This window comes from Dendropsophus ebraccatus, chromosome 5, assembly GCF_027789765.1.
Source record: "Dendropsophus ebraccatus isolate aDenEbr1 chromosome 5, aDenEbr1.pat, whole genome shotgun sequence".
Lineage (NCBI taxonomy): Eukaryota > Metazoa > Chordata > Amphibia > Anura > Hylidae > Dendropsophus > Dendropsophus ebraccatus.
In genome coordinates this window covers 99,821,081-99,830,359 of record NC_091458.1, presented here as the reverse complement: position 1 = coordinate 99,830,359, position 9,279 = coordinate 99,821,081, and positions in this window count along the sequence as shown.

Below are 9,279 nucleotides of genomic sequence, written 5' to 3'. Positions count from 1 at the left end.
TTGAGGGTAGCAGTCAAAATTATGGAACCTGGTAAGCCTGCTTGTATAGACGTTCTATACTGCAGGACACCTACAGCTAGTGCCAGGGCAGCCATAGAGCTGTATACTGCAGGACACCTACAGCTAGTGCCAGGGCAGCCATAGCGCTCTATACTGCAGGACACCTACAGCTAGTGCCAGGGCAACCATAGTGCTGCATACTACAGGACACCTACAGCTAGTGCCAGGGCAGCCATAGTGCTGCATACTACAGGACACCTACAGCTAGTGCCAGGGCAGCCATAGTGCTCCATACTGCAGGACACCTACAGCTATTGCCAGGACAGCCATAGTGCTCCATACTGCAGGACACCTACAGCTATTGCCAGGACAGCCATAGAGCTCTATACTGCAGGACACCTACAGCTAGTGCCAGGGCAGCCATTGCGCTCTATATTGCAGGACACCTGTACTAGTCCCAGGGCAGCCATAGGGCTCCAGATTGCAGGATACCTAAAGCTAGTGCCAGGGCAGCCATAGCGCTCTATACTGCAGGACACCTACAGCTAGTGCCAGGGCAGCCATGGGGCACTATACTGCAGAACATCTACAGCTAGTGTCAGGACAGCCATACTGCTCTATACTGCAGGACACCTACAGCCAGTGCCAGGGCAGCAATAGCGCTCTATACTGCAGGACACCTACAGCTAGTGCCAGAGCGGTGATACAGCTCTATGTGGCAGAAAACTACAGCTAGTGCCAAGGCAGCCACAGAGCTCCATATTACAGAACACCTACAGCTAGTGCCAGGGCAGCCATAGCTCTCCATACTCCAGCTTGTGCCAGGGCAGCGGTTGTACTCCACACGACAGGGCACCTACATCCATAGCTCAACAGCTAGTGCCAGGGTAGCCATAGCGCTCCAGCCTATGGGACACCTACAGCAAGGGATCATCTTTATTTATGGCAGGAAACAATCTCAGGCTTCAAACTTTCCAATGTGCTATCTTAAGAATGTGGTGTGGTTTGATCTGCTAACTCTGTGCAAATTGACAGATTTTTTTTCTGGGGAGCGTATAAACTTTTTCAACACCGTGTGTGAGGAAGATTGACATGTTGCTATGCAATACCTTCCCAATTTTTGCTTCTACACATAACAAATGGTGCTATGCTAGTATAACTTTATTAATGTAATGTATTAGCAAACAATTTTTATTTTCTCCACAATACCCCTTTAAGGAGAACATGTGACACCCCCCCCCTCTTCCTTTCTGTTTTAGTAAATACATGCAATGCCCATGCAGGGCTCCAGACTAAAAAATTTACCTGGGAGCCATTGGCTCCTAACCTGAAAAATTTAGGCGCCAAATAGAATATTTGGTCGCCAACATTTTAAACCATGTAAAATTAATGTTATGTTACATGGGACTTACTGTGTGCAGAGGCCACGGCAGCCTCCTCCTCCTTTAGATCCTTTCTTTTCTTAGTTTGAAAATGTTCAACATGGCAACTTGCAACTTGACAACCATATCCAGTCTGACTCAGTACTTCAGCTTCACTTGGCTAGCCTTTTAATGAGGCTTACTCTTCTGAACTTGAACTTAAAGGGAACCTGTCACCCCCGGTGCCGGGGTGACAGGCTCCCAACCCCCCGTTAGAGCCCCCTATACTCACCTCATCGCGCCGGGTCCCGCTTCTGAAGATGGTCGGGTCACGGAGATCTCAGCCACTGCAGCCCGGCGTGCGCTGAGAGATGAGTCCAACGCTCATAGAGAATGACGGGAGAGTCCAGCGCTCCCTCATTCTCTATGAGCATTGGACTCATCTCTCAGTGTGCGCGCCGGGCTGCAGCGGCTTAGATCTCCGTGACCTGACCACCTCCAGAAGCGGGACCCGGCGCGATGAGGTGAGTATAGGGGGTTCTAACGGGGGGTTGGGAGCCTGTCACCCCATCACCGGGGGTGACAGGTTCCCTTTAAAAGCTTGCAACAGTCTATACATACTGAGCTAGACTTATGACTGCAGCCATAGTGACCCCCCACAAGATGTGTATATAAATAGATATATCTCTCACCTAGTGATTAATGCAAGTGACCCCCTACAATACAGACACCTGAGGGGCCCTGATAATAATAATTGTGCATATATCTATCTCCCAGTGTCTGCAGCCAGTTTGCCCTACACTTATAGATGGCCCCCCTCCCCTTATAGATGACCCCCTCCTTTTATAGATGACCCCCTCTACCCCCATTATAGATGCCCCCTCTTCTCCCCCCATTATAGATGCCCCCTCTTCTCCCCCCCTTATAGATACCCCCTCCCCTTATAGATGACCCCCTCTACCCCCATTATAGATGCCCCCTCCTCCCCCCATTATAGATGCCCCCTCCTCCTCTCCATTATAGATGCCCCCTCTTCTCCCCCCCTTATAGATACCCCCTCCCCTTATAGCTAGCCCCCTCTCCCCCCCTTGAAGATGGCCCCTTTTCTCCCCCCATTATAGATGCCCCCCCTTCTCTTCCCCCCATTATAGATGGCACCCTCTTCTCCCCCCATTATAGATGCCCCCCCTTTCCTCTATGCTAAGCAGTATTTAAAAAAAACAAACACACAAACTCACCTGACAACCCGCTCCCCCGGCGATCCTCTTCTTCTTCGGACGCTGTCCCCGGCTGATGCGCGGCTGCCGGGGGTGTCCCGTCCTATCCCCGGCAGCGCGGCGCATCAGTGAGCTCTCTGTACGCCGGGGCTGTGACTTCTGACACAGGAAGCGTCTCTGACGCGCGCTTCCTGTGCCGGAAGTCAGGGCCCCAGGCAGCTCACTGATGCGCCGCGCTGCCGGGGATAGGATGGGACACCCCCGGCAGCCGCGCATCAGCCGGGGACCCGGACTTAAAGGGACAGCACGCCGCCGCCGGGGCCAGTCGCAAATGGCGCCCAGATTAATAAATCTGGGCGCCATTTGCAAAATATCAGTCGCATTGGCGACCATTTTGGTCGCCATCTGGAGCCCTGCCATGAGAACAGTTCTGGAACATTTCTGGGGCTTGCCATTTTTCTGTTTGGCCTCCTTCCTTCAAAAAAATCACAAAAGGAAAGTTATCAAAGGGTGTAAAATAGACACTGGTGTAAACTGCCCACAGCAACCAATCACAGCTCCTCTTTAATGTTACCAGAGCTGAAAGCTTTGCTGTGATTGGGTGCTCCAGGCAGTTTACACCAATGTATATTTTATTTTATTATTTTTATTAAAAAAAATTTTTAGTATCTTTTCAAAGTAGTGTGTTTTAATACATGTTTTTTGTTGCACAAGCTTTAAGGTTTCTAAATTGAATGTGAACAAAGCCTTAAAAGGGGTTATCCACACAAGAGCGAAAAAATGAAATGCTTCCAAACCTAGCTGGTCTTACCAAGTCCACCTAAGTATTTTGAGCAGTCTCCCATCTTTCTAGCTGCTGCCGTTTCCAAGTTACAAGCTTCACTAAAAGCTGGTCTATATCCATGATGGTGCCAGTTGGGAAACTACATTTCCCAGCATGCATTACACCTCAGAGCCAACTGCCAAGTATCCGCCTCATCTTGTAGTATTTGCCTGTCGGTGGCTCAATCTGCTTCTGCTTTACACGGTAAACAAAACATCTATCTAGATTAGAAAGAGAGAATGAGATAGATGAAACACCTGTGTTTCTTTTCCCCTATACTGCCAAGGAGGCTATCACTGTTCTGTTTCCCCACCCCTTGGCCAAGTGCGCACTGATTGGTGTGATGTCAGCGGTAGGTGACAAATGAGGTGTTATGGCTTGCCTGGCAACAAAAGAGACAGATCATGTGCCCTGGTTCTTAGAAGGGAGGGGCAGGGCAGAGTAGATCAGGAAGTGAGGATTTTCTGCAGCTTCAGGATGTGCTGTAGACAAACGGGCCAATCCATGTAATAGAAACCTCTTAAAGTCTGTTTACACACACAGATTATCTGACAGATATCTGAAAGATTTTTGCAGCCAAAGCCAGGAATGGACTATAAACAGGGAACATGTCATAAAGGAAAGACTGAGATTTCTCTTTTTTCTGGTTTTGGCTGCAAAAATCTGGCAGATATCTGTCACATAATCTGTGTGTGTAAATGGACCCTTACAAACAAGCTTAGATTATAGGTGGGGATTGAACAGGGTGAAATCTTTCTTAAGTGTAGAACCCCTTTAATATAGAGATTATATTTATGCAAATAACGGCATGTCAGACCCTTTCTGATCTTTAAAGAATTCTTTGTAAACGGAACACACCACATGGAGTTCAACTTGGCAATCTGGTATAGAAATAGGTAGGAAAACTGGTACATTGAGAGGCTGGGTTTACATCCAGCATATAAAGTATGCTATGGAACTAACCTTAGCAACCACTCTATAGTGTTTATGGCAGCTTTTTAGGGGTTTTCTGATATTTGCAGCAGCACTTCAGAAAACATTGCGTTGTACTGTCTTGATGTCAACAGAACAGCCTTGGGCATCAGAATGCTGATCATAGAAAAGTTAAATTGGTCTCTGATCTTTTAATCCTTTAGATGCCATAATCAATAGTTATTTTTGTCAGCCCAACAGAACAATGCAATCACTTAGGAAAAATGCTTCACTATGGCAGCTGGGGCCGAACACGGGCCCCTAGGTCTGCTATAAACATCTGCCTATTAGGCTACGTAGGCTTAAGAGTTTGCTTCTTTACTGCTTTGAATTTTTTTTTACAGGCAATCTAGAACTCACCAATTGGGAGCATCCCCCCCCCTCCCCACACACAGACTTAAATGTGTCTTGAAAAAAAAAAAAGCCACCCCATACAGCTACATTAATTAAAAAAAGTAATGTCTTACAGCACTGAGCTCTGCAGGTTGGGGGATGGGGAGCAAGAAGGCATATAGTGTGGTACCACCAGTCATGAAGACCTAGGGCGACAACTGTTTGACAAATGTAAAGGCCTGTGTCAGACCAGACGGCTAATTAGTCTCAAAACAAGACAAAAGATGTGTGTGGATTTTGTTTTGGACTTCAAGGACACACCTTTAAATGGTCAGGGTCAAAACAATGAAAGGGTCTTCTTCATTGATAACATATGCATAGTAGCTCGTGTGGTACAGCCATTCCAACATCAGAAAAACAACCAAATAACCAACGGCTAACAGGTATGCTTTAATATGGAAGCAGAATAGAAAAAAATCACTTAATAGGAAATGGTGTATAGCAGGTCAGCATTTTTCTCCTAGAACAGTCAGGCCTAGCAAGTTCAAGATAAAACAATCAGCATCAGAGTTAATGCAGATAACGTATCACTGCTAAATAATATAACCCTGGAATGTAAAAGGCATTAAACATACGCACTAAGCGCTATAGGTCAGTTACTGATATTTATCACTTTAAAGCAGATGGCAAGGGCGTGGGAGCATTAATAGCCAAGCGGGAAGAACAACAAGCAGTAAGTTGTTTGGTTATTATAGCTCGCTGCCTTAAAATCTTTCATCTGTATGTTTGTCAAGAGGCTATACTGAAAACTTAAAAGGCATGGTAAACCCACAGACTCCTGTCATCTGTAATTTCAGTAGTTAGGGTGCCCCCAGACACCGAACTTTGTGGCATTTTCCTGGCCTCCCAAAAAAAAAAAAAAAAACATTAAGTGTAATTTTTATTGGGGAAAAAAGTCTTATATTGCAAAAACAGGTTGCAATTGATGAGAATGTTCATTATTTGGATGGTTGTAATCAGTGACGGCCGGTATTCTATACTGTGTGTGCACTGACGGCCAATTTCCCCATTGACTTCAATAGAGCACATTTTTAGACTACTTTAGGCCCTATTCCACCAACAAATCTGACGACAGATTATCTGCCAAAGATTTGAAGCCAAACCCAGAACAGACTATAAACAGAGAACAGGTCATAAAGGAAAGACTAGATTTCTCCTCTTTTCAAATCCACTCCTGGGTTTGGCTTCAAATCTTTGGCAGATAATCTGTCGTCAGATCTGTTGGTGGAATAGGACCTTTTCACACAACTTTCAACAGCAGTTATTTGTTACTCAAAACCACAGCTGTTGTTTTGAGTATCAAAGTGCATAAAATTATAAAAGCCGGTAGAGGGGAAATTGATTACAAGTACTAACTTACCTCCCCCCGTGAGACGGACCTTGGGACCATGTCGGAAGGCATTTTTCACCCGTCCCACCGCAGTCACTGACTGGCTGAGTAGCCAATCCATCAACCAGGTTGTGACGAGTCAGCTCTGGTGACCCCAGAGTCCGGCAGGGGACTCTAAAATACATGTTTACACACAATTTTTTTTACAGTGCATAAACCTAGCCTTAGCGTGCATAAAGAGACACAGCAAAGCTACTAGCCATACTTAATATACCTAAGAAAAAAAAAAAGATGCAAAGTCAAGAAGTTTACATTCTCTTTATTTTAACCTTCAAGTAATACAACCATTTACATTTTCCCTGAAAAAGCAATTTTACTGCCCATTTTATTTAAAGCGATTGTACCATCAAGTACATCTTTTATTTTATTTTTTACATTAGCCGATCGGCGTCAGTGTGGGGGTCCTGGTGTACCTGATGGTACATTTGCTTTAAGGTATTCCCATGATAGTAGCTGATGACATATGCCGTGAATTACTCATCAGCAGAGGTCTGACCATTGGGATTCCCACTAATGCTTAAAATGAAGAATCACCAGTTCTAGTTAAGTCCTACAGCTTCTTTACATATTTTAAGGGCTATTCCCATCCTAAAATGTTACAGCATATTCTAACATTCTGATCAGCAGTCTGACCTCAGGGCCACAGTGCAACACTCCCATCACCTGCTGTGCAAGGAACTACAACTCAGCACCATCCACTTAAACTGGGCTGTGCCTCAGTATTCTGAACAGCTGGTGGCCAGGATCTACATTGTTAAAAGAACAAGCTAAAGGGACTTTGGGACCTCCACAAATCATGAGAATAAAGATGTCAGGGGTCTGATGTGAGACCCTCACTTATCAGAATGTTCAGATATACCGTAACATTTTATGTTGGGTATATCCCTTCTAAGCCAAATAAATACCAAGCAAACTTAACTTGATAAGGAGTATTTATGAACATGGAGTTCCTTCCTAGGACAAGAACAAAAACTTAGCCCCAACCAAGAGTTTAACATTTGTTCTAGCAAACATCCCCTTATACCATTTTGTCTCTGTGAAACGGGAATGATTTAACAGTCAGTACTAGAAAACACCAGCTTCACAATCAGGAAACATAGAAATAACATTATCCAGAAACAAGACTTGGTCCAGAACTTGGGGTACCATTTCTGAAAGGTATTAAAATTACATTTAAAATATATATTGCTTCTCACTCTCCCTTTGGTAACACATTGGGCGGAATTCACTAACCGTATATGCTATTCTTCTGTGCAAATATTGTGCAGCTTTTTGTACCTTTTTCATCACTTTTTAAAGGCAATGGTGGCGTTCAAAGGGTGGAAGCATGGCCTTGCACGTCCCAAAAGATTTTGTATAATTTAAGATGTGCCAAATGTATTAAGAGGCACACGATTCATACATTTTGCACATCTATGGCTGGCAGTACATGACAAACCAAAAGGTACACTAGCTGGCATAACATTGCTGCACGTTTTGGTCACATACTGTCAGTCAAAAGGTGTGCCAAATGTATTAAGAGTCATAAAACGTGGTCACTAATCTTTGTAAGGCAACAAAGCTATTTTCACCAAACAGATTATATATATACCTTTAGGTGGACAATGCCATCGGGCTGTGAGACAATCCCCTGCCTTCTGTCATCAGGTAATACGTGGACCAGACAGGCTGTTTTTTACCACGAGAAAATAAACAGCAGAGGTGTCTGTAAGCCTGTCTATTTCATCCATCTTAAGAAATAAGACACACGTTTGGTCATGGGTCAGGCCACGGTGTGTCATCCAAACCACAAAACAAAAGCTGTTAGGCCCCCTTCACATGTTTAAATTTATGAGGGTGCCTGTGTCCTTTTGATTAATTTGGTGTCAGAAAAAAAAAAGTGCTCCAAAAGGCATAATAAACGCAGATATCAGACAGCACTCACCAATATGAAAAGACAATACGGCTTGAGAAGGGTTCATCAAAGCCCTATTTGCCGCGAAACTGTGGTCACCCTTCTCCTCTCCCCCACTACCTTATATTGCCTGAATAAAGACGGATTGTCATTTCATATTGGTGTGTACAGACTGCTATCTATTTGCGTTTATTCATATTCAGGTGTTTTAAAAGAACGAGCACCTCAGAGTGTCTGGCTGAAGATTGGTCTCCGGTATCCATTCGGTGGGGAGCCAGGCTGTGCGACCTTCTATGCTTTTGTGAAAGCAAAAGGCATAATATAGACCACTTTCCATTTAGAACAATTGTGATAAATCCCTCCCCACCTTTCATTTTTTGTACTTATTTGTCAGTGGCCATCTTGAAACAAAAGTTTTAAAAGTATGACAAAAAGTATGCTATTGGGGTTTAAGTGCCGCTATGGACAACCCTTATCTGGCAGCTGATGACAAGGTGTACCGCTGCATGGACATGACAGTGAGCTGTATTCTGTGGTAGACCCCAGCTACAAGTGTTAAGTAATACTTTGTCAATGCCACTAAGAAAAAGAATCTTTAGATAAATCCTAATGAAATAATGGGCTGTCTGTATAAAGCATCCATATCTTGGGTTTAAGAGAGTAGCTGCTGTAGCTAATAGATTTGATCCTGGTTCCGAGTGGTGGACCCATTCTCTAAAAAGGGTTCTCAGGTCCATCTTACCTCCTGAGTAGCACTGCCACCGAAAAATGTGACGTCACGGCACATCGAGGAAGAGACACCCACTACAGCACAGAATGGCGATGCTGGAACGCAGCCGTGCCATTACGCTTCCACAAAGCCGCTCAGAAAGTAAGATGGGGTGAAGTACCCTTTTAACTCCCAAATGCCTAATAGTAGGTTGTCTGTAAGCACATGGAGATTTTTACCATCTGGCTAAAGGTTTTACATTGCTGAACAGTGTTCCTCAGATTGACTGTAAGAGAAATCATTTCCAATGTAACCGTTTATGACAAAATACATTACTCTTCGTTTTCATTTTGGTCCCTTGCACTTTCCACAACGAAAAGGTTTCATGAAAACACTCCATTCCTGCAATTGTAGTGTGCTGAAATATCTGGAATATGCTGTACCCAACGAGGATAAAATAAATAATGCCATCCCTTGCACCTTCATTGAGGACATAAACTAATGTCCTCACCATTTCTTA